Source organism: Mauremys mutica, chromosome 13, assembly GCF_020497125.1.
Source record: "Mauremys mutica isolate MM-2020 ecotype Southern chromosome 13, ASM2049712v1, whole genome shotgun sequence".
Lineage (NCBI taxonomy): Eukaryota > Metazoa > Chordata > Testudines > Geoemydidae > Mauremys > Mauremys mutica.
The window spans coordinates 54,161,753-54,180,154 of record NC_059084.1 but is presented as its reverse complement, the minus strand read 5'-3'; the positions used below and the strand labels follow the sequence as shown (position 1 = coordinate 54,180,154).

General features: G+C 47.6%; 1 pseudogene; it reads right to left on the bottom strand.

Moving 5' to 3' along the window:
- Window positions 1-17,192: 17,192 nt before the first annotated feature.
- On the bottom strand, window positions 17,193-18,064 carry LOC123347771 (annotated as a pseudogene).
- Window positions 18,065-18,402: the final 338 nt, after the last annotated feature.

Sequence of the window (18,402 nt, the reverse complement as noted above, 5' to 3'; positions counted from 1 at the left end):
TTAGACTGAAACCTCTTGAGTGCAAGGCCTGTCTCCTGTGGTGTGTATGGGCAGCACCTGACACACTGGAACCCTGCCGGTTCGCACCCTTAAGGTGTTATGGAAATGCCAATATTAATGGCCTGTGGATTTGAATGGCAGAAAGGACCATTTGTGTTTGAGCCACGGTGTATCTTTTGAGCTACTGTATATCTATCTGATATCGGTGACAATGCTGGCCAGGATGGAGGTGATCTGGATTCTAATCCTAATCTGCCACCAATTTGCAATGGCCGAGAGGGAACACGAATTCCTTGGTGCAGTGGTCTCCAGAGGGCAGCAGAACTTGGAGAACGAGACAGAGAAGTCTATTGCATAGTGACCACGCGGAAGCAGGAAAGGGACAGGAAGTGAGAGCATGCGGTGCCCTGTCCAACGACCGGGGCATTGATAACGCAGGTAGGGGAATGAGATAGATGCTGCTATACCTGCTACTGAGCAAGTGAGGGTAGCAGAACAGTGAAGAACAGAGATCTGGCAGCTCTTCCTTCCACCTGCAGCTGTGGTCAGCTGTGAAAACCACTTAGTGTTTCTCTTTCATTTGAAATTCCAGCTGAGAGTCTGTGGTTTCCCCGCTGCCTGCTGCTTTCTCAACTAACCACACCATATGAGAGAGAGATTTTAAGAGTGACTGTCCGATTGTCCTACTGTGTGCAATTTTTAAGGGATAAAAGTTTGAATAAAAGACTATTGACATCAAACTGTCTTGCAAGTAATAGCTTTGAAGTTTTGCTGAACTCGATGTTCCGGAAGGGCACGACTATCACCGGGCAACCTTTAAACCACTCTCACTAAAGCCTCCATTATCTCTGCTTTTCTGATCATCAGGCAGCCTTACTTATATATACTAAGATTTTTGTCATGGTAACTTTTAATAAAGTCATGGACAGCTCACAGGCAATAAACAAAACTTCATGGAGCCCATGACCCATCCTTGACTTTACTAAAAGATAACGGAGGGGTAGGGATGGGGTGGGGGTGGGGGGAATTGAGTCCCATGGGCGGGGGTGACTGACAGGCTGGGTTTCCCTGCCATGGCAGGGGATCACAGCCCCGGCTCCAGGGACCCCAGCGGGGGGGGGGGTGCAGCCAGGGGGAACAGCCCTGGCTCGAGGGACCCCAGCGGGGGGGCAGCCAGGGGGGGCACAGCCTGGCTCCAGGGACCCCAGTGGGGAGGCAGCCAGGGGGGGCACAGCCCCGGCTCCAGGGACCCTAGCGGGGCGGGGTGCAGCCAGTGGGAACAGCCCTGGCTCGAGGGAACCCAGTGGGGGTGCAGCCATGGGGGACACAGCCCGTGGTCCAGGGACCCCAGCGGGGAGGCAGCCAGGGGGGGCACAGCCCCGGCTCCAGGGACCCCAGTGGGGAGGCAGCCAGGGGGGGCACAGCCCCGGCTCCAGGGACCCTAGCGGGGGGCTGCAGCCAGTGGGAACAGCCCTGGCTCGAGGGAACCCAGCGGGGGGGCAGCCATGGGTGGTGCAAGCCCGTGGTCCAGGGACCCCAGCGGGGGGGCAGCCAGGGGGGACACAGCCCGTGGTCCAGGGACCCCAGCGGGGAGGCAGCCAGGGGGGGCACAGCCCCGGCTCCAGGGACCCCAGTGGGGAGGCAGCCAGGGGGGGCACAGCCCCATCTCCAGAGAACCCAGCGGGGGGGCAGCCAGGGGGAGCACAGCCTGGCTCCAGGGACCCCAGTGGGGAGGCAGCCAGGGGGGGCACAGCCCCGGCTCCAGGGACCCTAGCGGGGGGCGTGCAGCCAGTGGGAACAGCCCTGGCTCGAGGGAACCCAGTGGGGGTGCAGCCATGGGGGACACAGCCCGTGGTCCAGGGACCCCAGCGGGGAGGCAGCCAGGGGGGGCACAGCCCCGGCTCCAGGGACCCCAGTGGGGAGGCAGCCAGGGGGGCACAGCCCCGGCTCCAGGGACCCTAGCGGGGGGCTGCAGCCAGTGGGAACAGCCCTGGCTCGAGGGAACCCAGCGGGGGGGCAGCCATGGGTGGTGCAAGCCCGTGGTCCAGGGACCCCAGCGGGGGGGCAGCCAGGGGGGTCACAGCCCCAGCTCCAGAGAACCCAGCTGGGGGGCAGCCATGGGGGACACAGCCCGTGGTCCAGGGACCCCAGCGGGGAGGCAGCCATGGAGGGCACAGCCCCTGGTCCAGGGACCCCAGCGGGGGGGGGCAGCCAGAGGGGGCACAGTCCCGGCTCCAGGGACCCCAGCAGGGGTTCAGCCATGGAGGGCACAGCCCGTGGTCCAGGGATCCCAGCGGGGGGGCAGCCATGGGGGACACAGCCCCAGCTCCAGAGAACCCAGCGGGGGGGCAGCCAGTGGGGGCACAGTCCCATCTCCAGGGACCCCAGCGGGGGGGGGCAGCCAGGGGGGGCACAGCCCCGGCTCCAGGGACCCCAGCGGGGGGGCAGCCATGGGGGACACAGCCCCGGCTCCAGGGACCCCAGCGGGAGGTCAGCCGGGGGGGGCACAGCCCCAGCTCCAGAGCTGGCCGTGGCTGCAGGACTGGAGTGCATGGCCCCAGCTACAGCCCCTGCCACGCCCCTGCTGCAGCCATGGGAGAGGGGGAGCATGGCCCTGGGAAGCCAGGATGGGGCTCATGGCCCCTGATGCAGCAGCAGGGCTGGGGCTGCAGGGTCCTGGTTCCAGCCAGCCCCAGGTGCAGGGCGCACAGTCCCGCCTCTGCCTCCTGGAACCCTAGAAGTCACGGAGGCCTGGTAAAGCCACGGGCTCCACGACTGCCACAACTAACTCCTAGCGTTATTCATGACGTGCCCGGGTGAGAATGTTCCTGTTCTTACAGCAGAGCATTGAAACCCCGCTCCCAGGCTCACACTGAGCCAGTGAGACCACGGCGCCCTCCGTTGCTTCTGAACATGGGGCCCATGTAAAACTTTAAAAGCACCTAAGTCACTTGAGATCCTTAGGTGGCTGAATACCTTTAAAAATCTGCTGTTAACTCCCATTGATTTCAACTCCTAATGAGACTTAGGGCCAGATTTGTAAAGGCAATTGGGTGCTTAAGTCCCATTTTCAAACATGACTTGGGGATTTGAAACCTTAAATTCTTTTTTTTTCCCAGTTAAAATCAGGCTCCTAATTGTCTAAAGGGACAGATTTCTTTTCCAGGATTTGTGTGCATAAAGGTGCAGATAGGCACTTAATGGGATTTGCACACTGAAATCCTTTTGAAAGTCCCATTAGGCATGTATATGCCTCTTTAGATGCCACATTTCTTTAAAAATCTGGCCCTAAATCAATTGTAAAAATTTAGGATCCTAAATCATTTTGATGCCTCTGAATATTTCACCCATGACTCCGTCTTTGACCTCCACTTCATTCCTTGATCTTTGCAAACTACGAATCACAATGTAAAGTTTCTCAGACTCTTTTGAAGTGAAGCAGCCTTCCCATCCGAGCGTGTCCTTGAAAACCTCTCTTACGTTCTCCTCCCCGAGGTGGCATGTGAACGGGGTTAGCCAAAGGGTGAGCACTGCTGCTGCTTTCCACACCCCCGACGAGTGGCTGTTTTCGGATAATATGCACATGAAAATGGAGCAGCTGTAGAAGATGGACCTCACTGTTGTTAGGAGCAAAGAGCTAAGCCCCACAGTGGAAGTGTATAGAGTCAACGGACTCAGACTCGCATGCTGAAATAGCCGGGGAGATGTTCAGGCTTGTCCTGGAGCCAGGACGCAGAAAGGCCCCACGAGGGGAGGTTCTCAGAGCCTGGGCTCCAACCCCTACAATGGCTATTTTTAGCCCCAGGAGCCTGAGTCATTGACCGGGCTTTTTCTTGCAGTGTTGACCAGCCTTAGGTGCCTAGCCGATTGTATGCACTGAAAGTTATGCATGTAGGGGATTTAGGTACCTACAGGGCTAGGCAGCAGCTGGGCAGGTGTTTCGTGAATGCCAGTGATGCCTAAAAGTTGGACATCAGAGCCAATTTTTGTGAATCTGGCACCTAACATCATTTAAGTCTAGGAGGGTTCAGCATCTAAGCACTTTTAAAAACCCCACTAGGTGCCGAGCTGCATTTTAGGCCCTTAGCTTTAGAAATCTGACCCTATTTATCGCCTTTAAGGTAATTGAAAAATCCCATTGTCAGTTCTTTGGGAATAACATTTCGTATTAGTTAAAATTCCCCAAAATGCATTTACATAATTACTTACACAAAACAAGACAATCAAGTACAGAAATCATAGAATGCAGTTCCCAGTCATGCAAACACTTGTGCGTAGGAGGGCTTTGTGTACATAAATCGTTCCAGTGAACCGACTAGGAGAACCACAACCACCCAGTCACTCACATATACACGTGTTTACAGGCGTTTTCGGCTTTAGGCTTTACCTGACTGACACAGCCTGAGAATTTAAAGTCTGGTGATTGCTTGTTCAAATCTACTTTGGGGGTGGGAGTGGGGGTCAAAATCTCAAACTAACAGCACTAATTATGCTATATAAGACAATTGGTAAATTCTAACCTTGTATAATATAGCCACTGCACTTACGTTACTCTTAACGTGCAACTAAATTATAATTATGCTTTGTAAAATCTGTAATTAATTATTAAATTCACACAAATCAATGAGGAACTACCAGAGATAGCTGGGGAAAAAAACCTGTTTTGTCAAAATTTGAAACACGACGTAGCAATTTGAAAATGTACTGATTTTTTCATGTTTTCAAATTTCCTGAAGCCTTTTTTTTAAGTTTCTTGGGTTTTGAAAAATTGAAAATTCAAAACTTTAAGTAGTACAATGGAGTATGAAGGGTAATTTAACACAGTTTAACCTGAATTGTGTGCTGATCAAAATCATACCTTTTCATTGCAACAATTAAACTATAGTTTTTAAATCAACCTAATTCAAATGTGCCTAGAGTAAGGATTGGCAACCTTTGGCATGCCAGGGAAATCCGCTGTAGGGCTGGGACGGTTTGTTTACCTGCAGCGTCCGCAGGTTTGGCCGATCACGGCTCCCACTGGCCCTGGTTCGTCGTTCCAGGCCAATGGGGGCTGCAGGAAGCAGTGACCAGCACATCCCTCGGCCCGCGCCGCTTTGAGAACCACTGCCCTAGAGTATCAGAGGGGTAGCCGTGTTAGTCTGGATCTGTAAAAGCAGCAGAGTCCTGTGGCACCTTATAGACTAACAGACGTTTTGGAGCATGAGCCTTCATGGGTGAATCCCCACTTCGTCGGATGCACTGCCCTAGAGTTCCCAAAGCATTACCGTTGGGAAGTACTTCAATAACATCAGCATTTTAATTATTAGTCATTCATAAGCAATTAAGTCCACCATTCTCTCATTGTTTAGAAGTATGTTATGTTCTTATGATCAGAAGTACATTGATCTTGTTCTGGCCCTCTACATCTGGCAGAATTTCACTCCTACTCTTATCTCAGTTGAACACAAAAGTTATTGCAAACTCATGTTCACCCTTTAAGGTCTAACCCAAAGCCCTCTGAATTCAATGAAGATACCAGTGTTGAAAACAATTTGTGTAGCACCTAAAAGCCCCAGCTAGGTAAGAATCCCATTGGGCTAGGCAAGGAGGAAATACTTCTCTCAGTATCTTCACACTTTTATATCCCGTGCTGCTGTATGCGTTGAGTGCTTATGCAAAGTCAGTGTGGGAGCTTCCTTTTTAAAAGTCAACCTCTTTTCTTCTCTGGATTGGTCACATCCAAACAGCACCACAGTCACCTGCTTGTAGAACGGACAATACGAGTGCGCTGTTTTCTTGCAGAAAATATGAGGCTTTTTTTATTTATCTTTGCTTGGTGGCTGCTTTCCAAGGTAAGGGGAGCATGGAGAGGATGGGAAGGTGGCTAAGGGTTACGAGGATGATGGGGATGAGTCCAGATGTGTCAATAATCATTGTACCTTCCTTCCAGGTGGCCAATCACAGGTTCATCTGGTCCAGTCTGGGGCAGAAATAAAGAAGCCCGGAGAGTCTCTCAAGATATCGTGTAAAACATCAGGGTTCACGCTCACTAGCTATTACATGAGCTGGTTCCAGTAGGCTCCTGGGAAAGGACTAGTGTGGGTTGGAAGAATTGACCCGGAAAATGGTGCTACCATCTACTCCCAGTCCTTTAAGGACAGATTCACCATCACCACCGATAACTCCATCAGCACTATGTACCTGCAACTCAGCAGCCTGAGAGCAGAAGACACGGCTGTGTATTACTGCGCCAGACACACAGTGAGAGGGAGCCCAGACATCGCCATGCAAAAACTCAATGTGAGAGTAACAGGGAATCAGAGGCCTTAGTTATGCTACAAAATTAAAAGGTCATTTCAAGCAAACCCACTAGGGGTCAGTGCAGGATTATCACAGATGTACCTGTCTGTTCTATTCCACTCAGCTAATCTCTATTCTATTCTATTCGCTTCCTTTCAGTTACTGATCCATTCAGGACTTTCTCCCCTCATTTTTAAATATCTTCAGTTATGGGGATATCCACCACTCCTCTTGGGAGAGTATGTAACCCTACAAAACATCTCACTAGTAACTTGAAGACTTTTTTTTTTTAATTGAAGTGCGCAAGAAGAAATTCAGATTTGTGGAGAGAACATAACAGATTAAATCTAAATGATGTGAAAGGCTGCCACAAACTTCCGTCCTAAGAAGAAAATCTTTAATAAGAATCCCTAACTCGTAAAGAGCACTTTTCAGCTGTTGATCCCAAATCACTGACTAAACAATGATTAATGTATTTAACCTCTTGGTCTTCCTGTGAAGTAGACAAGTGTTGCCATCCCCCTTTTACAGGCAGAGAAGCTAAATGACGTGCCCAAAGTCACACATGAGGTCTGTGTGGGAACAGAGAATTGTACCTCTGCCTCCCAAGACCTAGGCTAGCACCTGGCTCTAACCACTGGATGATCCTTCCTTTAGGTTGTGTTTTATTCCAACCTGTGTGTCCTTCAACAAATAGCTGTCAGTGCAGTTCAAGAATTGATCTTCATTTCAATATTTTAAAATGTTCACAATGCCTCAGATTTCACACTTTTAATTGACAGAACATTCATGGGCGGCGTCAAGGCCACCTAATGTGCAGAACTATTAGGAGCAGGTTCTGATACTCTGATTGGTTAATACCTCCTTCCATGGTTGGGGCTGTGAAAGAGACTAGAACTGGTAATTCAGTACAGTGATACTAATCCTGGGATTTTCAAGGAATACCCACTTCAAGTCAATGGACATTGGACGCTGAAGTGAAACAAAGAAAGATCACAATCTATCCCATTGGTTTTCCAAGTGTCATTTTTAAAATACTCTCTTCTCTTCCAAGTGCAACAAAGATAAGAATTTCACAGCAGCCTAGGGGATGTGGCTGACCAATTCCCACTCATTTTAATTGGAGTTGGGTGTTCAAATATATTAGGTAGTTTTGAAAATCTCAGCTAAAAAACACAAATGTAGTACAATATGAGAAAAACAACAATGAATCATAAACCTAATAGCCCTAAAACTGCATTAGCTGAGAAACCAAATATTTCAATACCACTTAATCAAAACTCACATTCATTCTTAAAAGGTCAGAATCTTCCACTCTTTTACTTACTAAGTGGTACTTTGTACTGCAAATATTCCCATTGAGGTAAAGAGTTATATTGTAGTGCTTAGCACAAGAAAGCACTTCTACCAATGAATGGTACAGTAACTGAATTTTAGTGTTAAGCTGTTGCCTTGTACGTTGTTATGTTATCATATTTGAGGTTGCGGTGAGGGTTGTGTGTTAGCAGGAAGTTCAGTCCTGCCTATGTGTGCTTGAGTTGGTAATTACATTGTTCCAATAAATCCCTGGGATTCTATAAGTGAACGTTACAATATACCACCCAATGTGAGGAATGGTTGGCCCATCAGGGCGGCACATATGCCTCTGCCCATTATTTTCTAAATGGCTGATTCTGCCACAATTACTGTGAAAGTTCTTGAGACCCCCAGCTACAATACTGTGCCCACTTCTGGTATCTGCACCTCAACGAGTACATTGAAAAAATGGAAAGGGTTCAGAAAAGAGCCACAAGAATGATCTGGTGTCTGGAAAACGTGCCTTATACTAAGAGACTCAAGCAGCTCCATTGATTTAGTTTATCCAAGAGAAGGTTAAGAGGTGCATTCATCATGGGCTACAACTGCCAACATGGGGAAGCTATTTCTGGTGTTGATAGTGTTTTTAATCTAATAGAAAAAGGCCTAACTAGAGCCAGTGAGTGGCAGGTGAAGCTAGACAAATTCCGATTAGAATTATGGTGCAAAGTTGTAACAGTGAGCGTACTGAACCATTGGAACAACCTACAAAGGCCTGGGATAAATTCTCCATCGCTTGAAGTCAGCAGTGGATGTTTTCTAAATGACACAGCTCTGAACCAAAAAGAAATTATGGGCTTCCTGCCGAGATTACTGGGTCAGGTTCTTCTGCCTGTGTTATATAGGCGGTCACAAGATGATCACTTCTAGCCTTATAATCCATGACTCTGAGAAGTGTATCTTATGCCATAACTTGTCCTATTGTGCTAGATTGTAACTTAACCCCTCCCCCAGGCACGTCACTCAGTAAGAGGGAGTGAGAACTCACTTACGACTCCATTTCTGCTTCCAAGACCTTGCATCCAAGAATCTTAATTCCATATCCCTTGAACACAGTTTGAGCCAGCTCAGGCCAAGGGGAGGGAACGATTTACTGCTCTAATATTTCAGCAGAAAAAAGCCCACTCCACCCCCCAGTAAAGTCAAAGGGAGTCCTTCCAGTGACCCCAATGGGAGTTTTATCAGTCTTTTTATGCTACAACCTTGGAAGGATAAATGTGAAAAATGTTGATCAAGAAGCCTATCTCTGAGATGCAATGACCTCTGGCGCTATTCCTCTGTGGTAGAAGCCTCGTTTCAAATGCTGCCTAAATTAAGGATCCTACCCTTTGCCCTAAAAGGCGCTGCTGAGGGGATGAGTGAATCCACCCCATGAGCAAGCTGAACAGAATCTGGGCCAGTGTCATGCTACTTTTTATCCACACCTGCTTCTGAAGGTCTGGAGTGTTTATGCAAAGTCAGCGGGGAGCTTCCTGTTTAAAAAGCCAACTTCTTGTCCACTCGGCGATAACCTCATTGAAAAACCAGGCCTGTCACCTCCTCTTACAGTGGAGAATATTAGCACTTGGCTTCACGGCAGAGGATAATTATGAGGCATTTTTTAATTTACCTTTGCTTGATGGCGGCTTATGCCGGTAAATTGAAAACACGGGGAATTTATAGGAAACTGGGTTAATGGGGATAAATCTGGAATGTTAATATTTATGATCTACTTTTCCTACAGGTGTCCAGTCAGAGGTTCAGCTGGTCCAATCTGGGGCAGAAATGAAGAAGCCCGGCGAGTCTGTGAAGCTATCCTGTAAAACCTCAGGGTTCACTTTCACTTCTGTGTACATGCACTGGATCAGGCAGGCCCCCGGGAAAGGCCTGCTTTGGTTAGGAAGAATTGACCCTGCAGATAGTGAAACAAAATATTCCGAGTCCTTTAAAGACAGAATCGCCATCACCACAGATAATTCCATCAGCACTGCGTATCTGCAACTCAGCAGCCTGAAAACAGAAGACACGGCTGTGTATTACTGTGCTAGACACACAGTGAGCAGAATCCAATTCATAGCCATGCAAAAACTCCCAGTGCGAGGGCAGGGCTGGATCACAGACTGTACATATGATGCAGCCCTTCCAGGCCATGTCTGCTCGATTTCCATTGTAGGGGCTGTAGGGATATCCGCTGTACACATTTCTAGTCTGTTCTGTTCTAGTCACATTCTTATGTGTTCAAGCCTTTGTATCGCAAAATGTTACTTGTTCCTAATTATGTGGTGTGCACCACTTCCCCTGAAATGTCCTTGCACTTACTTTCTTTCTTTCTTTCTTTCTTTCTTTCTTTCTTTCTTTCTTTCTTTCTTTCTTTCTTTCTTTCTTTCATTTTGTCGTGTTCAGTAGAATTTTGTAATATTTTCTTCCTGGTGAGATGTTTCTCTTTGTGCGACAATATGGATTTTAAGTATTTTTTATGATTTTCACCTATTTATATTTTCACAGTTGTGAAAAATTGTAAGTTGTCAGCTAACGAGAAGGTGCGAATCACTATTGACTGACAGAAGACGTCGAGATTCAAAAATGTAAACCTTTATAACTGTTAAAACACAAATTGTCAATGTATGCAAAGGAAATATCTTTAAAATAAACTCCAAGAAGTTCTTAAGCAGTGTTTTTCTTACTTTGCCTGTCTGCAACTTTCAGTTTTTATTGAGGGAAATGTTTTTGGTTGGTTTCCGTGTGCGGGGTCAAACTGACATTTGTCGACATTTACCTAGTCACACAGGAGGTGAGATGAGATGATCAGAGTGGCCTGGGACATAGTGAATCTATGAAAGGGAAAATATATCTCAAGTGGCCCGATCTGGGTGCAGAGGTATGAGGCAGGGCTAATCAGCTGCTTACTCCTTCCCCCGGGAAGAGGTGGAAAAGCAGGACTGGGGATTGGCAGAGTCCTGCCGCCACTCCCCTGCTCAAAGGTCACTGTAGCTGATGTTAGGGACAAGGAGTTATTTAGTGCTGGTAATTTCCAGCCGTAAAGGCCTGATCCAAACCCACTAAAGTCAGTGAGACTCCTTCTGGAATTGTAAGAAGAGGAACTGGATTAGATCCTGTATCACTATGCCCTGGGAAGGCGAAGGGAGCAAAGGAAGAGCTGTGACTCAGAACCGTATCTCTGAGCTGAGGCACAACGTCTCCCAGGGTTAGCCCTGGGTTACAGCAGATCCTTTCAGGGTTTTGCCTAAAATAAAAGCCTAACTCATTGTCCTCAGAGGCTCCACCGAAGGGGTGAGCGACTCCCCCACATGAGCAGGTGGATCAGAATCTGGGCCCAAGTGTCTTGCTGCTTTTTATCCCCCTCTGCTTCTGAAGGTGATGAGTGTTTATGCAAAGTCTGTGGGGAGCTTCCTGTTTAAAAAGCCAACCTCTTTCCCCTCTAGAATAACCACATCGAAACGACAAAGCTGTCACCTCCTTTTCCAGCTCAGACTATCAGTGCTTGGTTTGGCTGCAGAGGATAATAAATATGAGGCGTATTTTAATTTATCTTTGCTTGATGGCAGCTTATCCAGGTAATTTGAGAACATGGGGAATTCACAGGATGCTCGGATAATGGGGATAAATCTGCTGTTCCAATATTCATAATATGCCTTCCCAACAGGTGTTCAATCAGAGGTTCAGCTGGTCCAATCTGGGGCAGAAATTAAGAAGCCCGGCGAGTCTGTGAAAATATCCTGTAAAACCTCAGGCTTCACTCTCACCGAGTACTATATGGGTTGGATCAGGCAGACTCCTGGGAAAGGACTGGTTTGGCTTGGAAGAATTGACCCTGAAGATGGTGCCACTATCTATGCTGACTCCATGAAAAACAGAGTCACCATCTCGACAGATAACTCCATCAGCACCGTGTATCTGCAACTCCGCAGCCTGAGTGTGGAAGACACTGCTGTGTATTACTGTGCAAGAGACACAGTGAGAGACAACTAGTTCTAGCCATGCAAAAACTCTCAGTGTGAGGGCAGCACTAATTCATATACTTCTGATTTATGAAAATCTAGTGGGGTTATGTCTATTCCATCCCCACTAGGGTTCAGTGTAGACTCATCCCATAGACACAGATACATTTTAGTTGAGTTTATATTAATTCAGGGACTTGTCCCATAGTTTGATTGTTTTTTAATCATGATTAAGAAATTTAGGATTAGAAGCATTACAAGGGAATACCAACAAGGCAATTATACACGTATTGAATGACTAACAAACAGTAATAAGAACTATGGTTCTGTATTCTATGAATGGCTATGTGTGGGGAGAGACAGCTTTGGAGAAAAGAGAAAATGTGAACAATCTCAAGCTATTCCAGGAATTAGAGAAGAGAGGGAGAATTTTGTGTAAAGTCATGTGGGAAGAATTCAGATACAACAGAGAGAAAGAGAGGGGGCGGATGGGGATAGATAGATAGATAGATAGATAGATAGATAGATAGAGTGTATCGGGATAGATTCAATTTAAGTAATTTATTAGAAATTGGGTGTCCAAATCCCCTTTAGCAGCTTTGAAAATCTCAGCCTATATGTACATCTCCACTTACGACATCATGCAGCATACAGACACCGAATGCCCAGCTAACCCAGGTTTAGCAGCAGTGTAGATGGTGAGGCCCAGCTTTGGCGGGCAGAGAAGATGAAAGTTCCCCACATACCTTCACCCCCAGGGCATATACCCTACGTGGGCTCTCCACACACCCAGGCAGTGCCTTCCACATCTACACTGCTGTTGGTAGCAGTGTCGTGTCCCACTGCCCTCCCCTGCCTCTGCCGGAGCCTGTCACTGCGGTGTGGCAAATCTAGACACAGCCTGCCTTTTACTGTGGCAGGTGGCAACACATGCAGTGCCTGTACCCCACATGCCGCCCCAAGTGTAGACATCACCTCAGAGTCTACGACAGCTGGGTGCTAAAACAGCGACCCACTAGGTGCCTGGGTTTAGAGCTGACGATAGTCCTTGTTTCGAACCTCAGTGACCGTCCTAGAGGGGTTTTACCATGAAAGTGCAACTTCTACCTCCAGAGGCGTAGCTGGAGTGCTGGGCAGTTACCAGGGGATACACAATGGGCTTATGAGTCTAGCAAGCTGCGAGCAAAGCTAGGACTTGAGTCTACCCCCATCCCCCAATTAAAACCAAATAAGCAAATAAAAATCTTCACCGAGCAATGTAATGGGGCCACCAGGAAGGTTTCAGTAGCTTCCTCACAGGAACACTGGCGATTTCACTGAAAAATACACCCGAGTTACCAACCTAAAGAGCGTTCCAAGGGTGAAATTCCCCTGGATGTACAGCGCCAGCACAAGATCTACTCTATAGTCTAGAGGTTTTGGCAATCACCTGGAATTTGGGAGCTCCAGCTTCAAGTCTGTGATCTGAATCAGGATCTTCCGTATCGCTGGTAAGTACCCGTATCACCCTGCTAATTGCTATTCTGTAAGAACATTACAACATAAGACTGCCCATACTGGGTCTGACCAAAGGTCTTTCTAACCCAGTATGACAGTGGCCTATGCCAGGTGCCCCAGAGGGAATGAACAGAACAGGGGAATCATCAAGTGATCCAACATCCTCTGGCAAGGAGTTCCTCAGGTTGACTGTGTGTTGTGTGAAGAAATGCTTCCTTTTGTTTGTTTTACACCTGTTGCCTATTAATTTCATTGGGTGACCCCCTAGTTGTTATGTTACGAGAAGGAGTAAATAACACTTCCTTATTTACATTCTCCACACTAGTCATGATTTTATAGACCTGAATCATATCCCACCTTAGTTATTTCTTTTCCTAGCTGGAAAATGTGGGCTTGCTTTCAGAAATTCCAGCCTGGACATGCATTGAGTCTGTTTGACTGCACTCCTGAAGGTCACGGGCTTGAGTCTCGCTTGATCTCATAGTGAAAGGCCATGTCTGGTTTACCCGTCTGCAGAAGGGTACCTGATCCATTCGGTTTGGGCATTCAAAGGCAGGTTGACATGATGCTGGCCCCATCACGCCCCTATGTACTGTTAGCTATAGAACTGACGTGCCTTAACTGAGTCAGCCCGATGAGCCATTAGCTTGGGAGAACTTCTGGTGTCAGAAACCTTCCCGGAAAAGTTTCATTGGAACAGATGCAGCAAAGAATCCTGTGGCACCTTATAGACTAACAGACGTTTTGCAGCATGAGCTTTCGTGGGTGAATACCCACTTCTTCAGATGCAAGTGGTGGAAATTTCCTGGGGCAGGTATATATAAGCAAGCAAGAAGCAAGCTAGAGATAACGAGGTTAGATCAATCAGGGTGGATGAGGCCCTGTTCTAGCAGTTGAGGTGTGAAAACCAAGGGAGGAGAAACTGGTTCTGTAATTGGCAAGCCATTCACAGTCTTTGTTTAGTCCTGAGCTGATGGTGTCAAATTTGCAGATGAACTGGAGCTCAGCAGTTTCTCTTTGAAGTCTGGTCCTAAAGTTTTTTTGCTGTAGGATGGCCACCTTAAGATCTGCTATTGTGTGGCCAGGGAGGTTGAAGTGTTCTCCTACAGGTTTTTGTATATTGCCATTCCTAATGTCTGATTTGTGTCCATTTATCCTTTTCCTTAGAGACTGTCCAGTTTGGCCGATGTACATAGCAGAGGGGCATTGCTGGCATATGATGGCATATATTACATTGGTGGAAGTGCAGGTGAATGAACCGGTGATGGTGTGGCTGATCTGGTTTGGTCCTGTGATGGTGTTGCTGGTGTAGATATGTGGGCAGAGTTGGCATCGAGGTTTGTTGCATGGATTGGTTCCTGAGCTAGAGTTACTATGGTGCGGTGTGCAGTTGCTGGTGAGAATATGCTTCAGGTTGGCAGGTTGTCTGTGGGCGAGAACTGGTCTGTCACCCAAGGTCTGTGAAAGTGTGGGATCATTGTCCAGGATGGGTTGTAGATCCCTGATGATGCGTTGTAGGGGTTTTAGCTGGGGACTGTATGTGATGGCCAGTGGAGTCCTGTTGGTTTCTTTCTTGGGTTTGTCTTCCAGTAGGAGGCTTCTGGGTACACGTCTGGCTCTGTTGATCTGTTTCCTTATTTCCTCGTGTGGGTACTGTAGTCTTGAGAATGCTTGGTGGAGATTTTCTAGGTGTTGGTCTCTGTCTGCGGGGTTAGAGCAGATACGGTTGTACCTCAGTGCTTGGCTGTAGACAATGGATCTTGTGGTGTGTCCGGGATGGAAGCTGGAGGCATGAAGGTAGGCATAGCGGTCGGTAGGTTTTCGGTATAGGGTGGTGTTGATGTGACCATCACTTATTTGCACCGTGGTGTCTAGGAAGTGGACCTCCTGTGTAGATTGGTCCAGGCTGAGGTTGATGGAGGGGTGGAAGCTGTTGAAATCGTGGTGGAATTTTTCCAGAGTCTCCTTCCCATGGGTCCAGATGATGAAGATGTCATCGATGTAGCGTAGGTAGAGAAGGGGCGTGAGTGGACGGGAGCTGAGGAAGCGTTGTTCCAGGTCGGCCATAAAAATATTGGCATATTGTGGGGCCATACGGGTGCCCATAGCGGTGCCACTGATCTGGAGATATATATTGTCATCAAATTTGAAATAGTTGTGTGTGAGGATAAAGCCACAGAGCTCAGCAACCAGGTGTGCTGTGGCATCATCAGGGATACTGTTCCTGACAGCTTGTATTCCATCAGTATGTGGGATGTTTGTGTAGAGAGCCTCTACATCCATGGTGGCCAGGATGGTGTTTTCTGGAAGGTCACCAATGCATTGTAGTTTCCTCAGGAAATCAGTGGTGTCACGGAGATAGCTGGGAGTGCTGGTAGCATAGGGTCTGAGTAGAGAGTCTACATATCCAGACAGTCCTTCAGTGAGAGTTCCAATGCCCGAGATGATGGGGCGTCCAGGATTTCCGGGTTTGTGGATCTTGGGTAGTAGATAGAATAACCCTGGTCGGGGCTCTAAGGGTATGTTGATTAGTTCTGGTGTTAGTGTAGGGAGTGTCCTGAGTAGATGGTGCAGTTTCTTAGTGTATTCCTCAGTGGGATCTGAGGGAAGTAGCTTGTAAAATTTAGTATTGGAGAGTTGTCTGGCGGCCTCCTTTTGGTAGTCAGACCTGTTCATGATGACAACAGCACCTCCTTTATCAGCCTCTTTGATTATAATGTCAGGATGGTTTCTGAGGCTGTGGATGGCATTGCGTTCTGCACGACTTAGGTTGTGAGGCAAGCGATGTTGTTTTTCCACAATTTCTGCCTGTGCACGTCGGCGGAAGCATTCAATGTATAGGTCCAGACTGTCATTTCGACCCTCAGGAGGAGTCCATGTGGAGTTCTTCTTCTTGTGCTGTTGGTGGGAGGGTAACTGTGTATCCGTGCGCTGTTCAGTGTTGTCCTGAAAGAATTCTTTGAGTCGGAGACGGCGAAAGTAGGCTTCCAGATCACCGCAGAACTGTATCATGTTGGTGGGGGTGGCAGGGCAGAAAGAGAGTCCCCGAGATAGGACAGACGTTTCTTCTGGGCTGAGTGTGTGGTTGGATAGATTGACGATATTGCTGGGTGATGTTGTGGCTGATCTGGTTTGGTCCTGTGATGGTGTTGCTGGTGTAGATATGTGGGCAGAGTTGGCATCGAGGTTTGTTGCATGGATTGGTTCCCATCTGAAGAAGTGGGTATTCACCCACGAAAGCTCATGCTGCAAAACGTCTGTTAGTCTATAAGGTGCCACAGGATTCTTTGCTGCTTCTACAGAACCAGACTAACACGGCTACCCCTCTGATACTTGACACCATGCAAGGCACTGCATTTAGCCGTATGGAGTGGAAATCCATCAACCTCATGAAGAAACTTGCACAAATACAGACAGATATCATCTTCCTTTCCAAATGCAAACGGATGGACATCATACCTAATGGACTAAAGGTAAAAAATCCACTACTATCTACATACTGGGTGACAGACCAGTTCTCGCCCACAGACAACCTGCCAACCTGAAGCATATTCTCACCAGCAACTGCACACCGCACCATAGTAACTCTAGCTCAGGAACCAATCCTGTTAGTCTATAAGGTGCCACAGGATTCTTTGCTGCTTCTACAGAACCAGACTAACACGGCTACCCCTCTGATAATTGGAACAGATGTGTTTTCACAGAATGGTTTGGTTTTGATGAATCGGCATTCCCCAATGGAAAACTGTTCATTGAAAAATCCCCGACCAACTCTGATGTTTATCCCATTCTAGTGGTAACAGGTTTCAGTAAGGCAGTAGCAAAAGCTCAGGATTTTAGCACTGAGGCTTCAACTCCTGCTGATGTCTGTGATACACAGGCCTTGTGCTGCCCCTCTGAGCTGTAGGGTTCTTGGTCTCACTTCAATCCTCAGCACTGGCTGCGTAGGGGGATGCACTGGTTTGATTAATATTTGATGGCCCTCTGCTCAGCGAGTGAAACTTATTCTGGTATTTATCATTTGGGTATCTCTTGGTCACCTCATGTAGGCTGGGATTTTCAAAGCAGCCTAAAAGATTTATGCACACTAACCCCTTTGAATTAATGTGCTTAATTCCCTTAGTCTTCTTTGAAAATTCCAGCCCTAGCAACTAGGGTTTTTTCCACCAGAGAAAAGCAGCCAGGCTTCAGGAAACCCATGTTTTTGCTCACTGCATTCCAGAAGGCCGCCTTCACCTCCTTCTTTCTTATCGTGTAAATCAAAGGGTTCAGCGAGGGGATCAAGATGGTATTTAGCACTGACACTGCCTTGTTGAGACTGAATGAGGAATGCACACTCAGCCTCAGGTGCATAAACAGAACAGCCCCTAGAGTATCGAGACTACAGTCAGCTATGAAGCGCAGGTAGAAAATACCTTCTGGTGGCCTGTTGCAGAGGGGATGTGGAGGATGGTGGACATTATACAGATGTAGGATACCACAGTGAACATCAAGGAACTGAGAATAACTGTGATCACAGCCAGGAATCCCAGCAACTCAATGAGGCAGGTATCAGTGCAAGCTATTTTTAAGATTGACCCAATGTCACAGTAGAAATAGTTGATAATGTTGGAGTCGCATAAAGGCAGCTGGAAGACCAGAATAGTTTGGAAGAATATAGACATGAAGCCCCCGAACCAAGCCCCTATGGACAGCTGGAGGCAGACCTTGCTGGTCATGATTGTGGCATATAGCAAGGGTTTGCATATGGCCAAATAGTGGTCAAAGGATATCAGGGCCAGGATGAAGAATTCCGTGCTGCCCAGGAAGAAATGGAAGAAAGCCTAAACGAGTCAGCAGTGCATGCAAATTTTTGTCTCGACTGCTACAAAGGTTTCTAGCACTTTGGGCACCATGGCAGTGGTGTACCAGATCTCAAGGAATGGGAGGTTGCTCAGGAAAAAGTACATTGCGGTGTGCAGCTTGTGACGGGTCATCATGATGGTCAGCATGTACGTGAGTAAAATGATGAGGAGAACACAATGTGAAAACTGACCAATGGGGAAGCTCCGGAGAATGAACTCGTTCACTGTTATAGTGTTGCACATCAGGTCTCTGTCTCCTTCCTCCTTCAAGCCACGACTCGCAGGGACAGTAAAAGGTGCAGTCGTTTGGAGGTGGGAGTTCAGTTCAGTGGTGAGTCAGGGGAAGCAAAAATTGGTTTGGACCAAATCTGACCAAATCTGAACCTTTTCGGAATTAAGTATCAGAGAGGTAGCCGTGTTAGTCTGGTTCTGTAAAAGCAGCAAAGATTCTTCTTCGAGTGATTGCTCCAATGCATTCCAGTTAG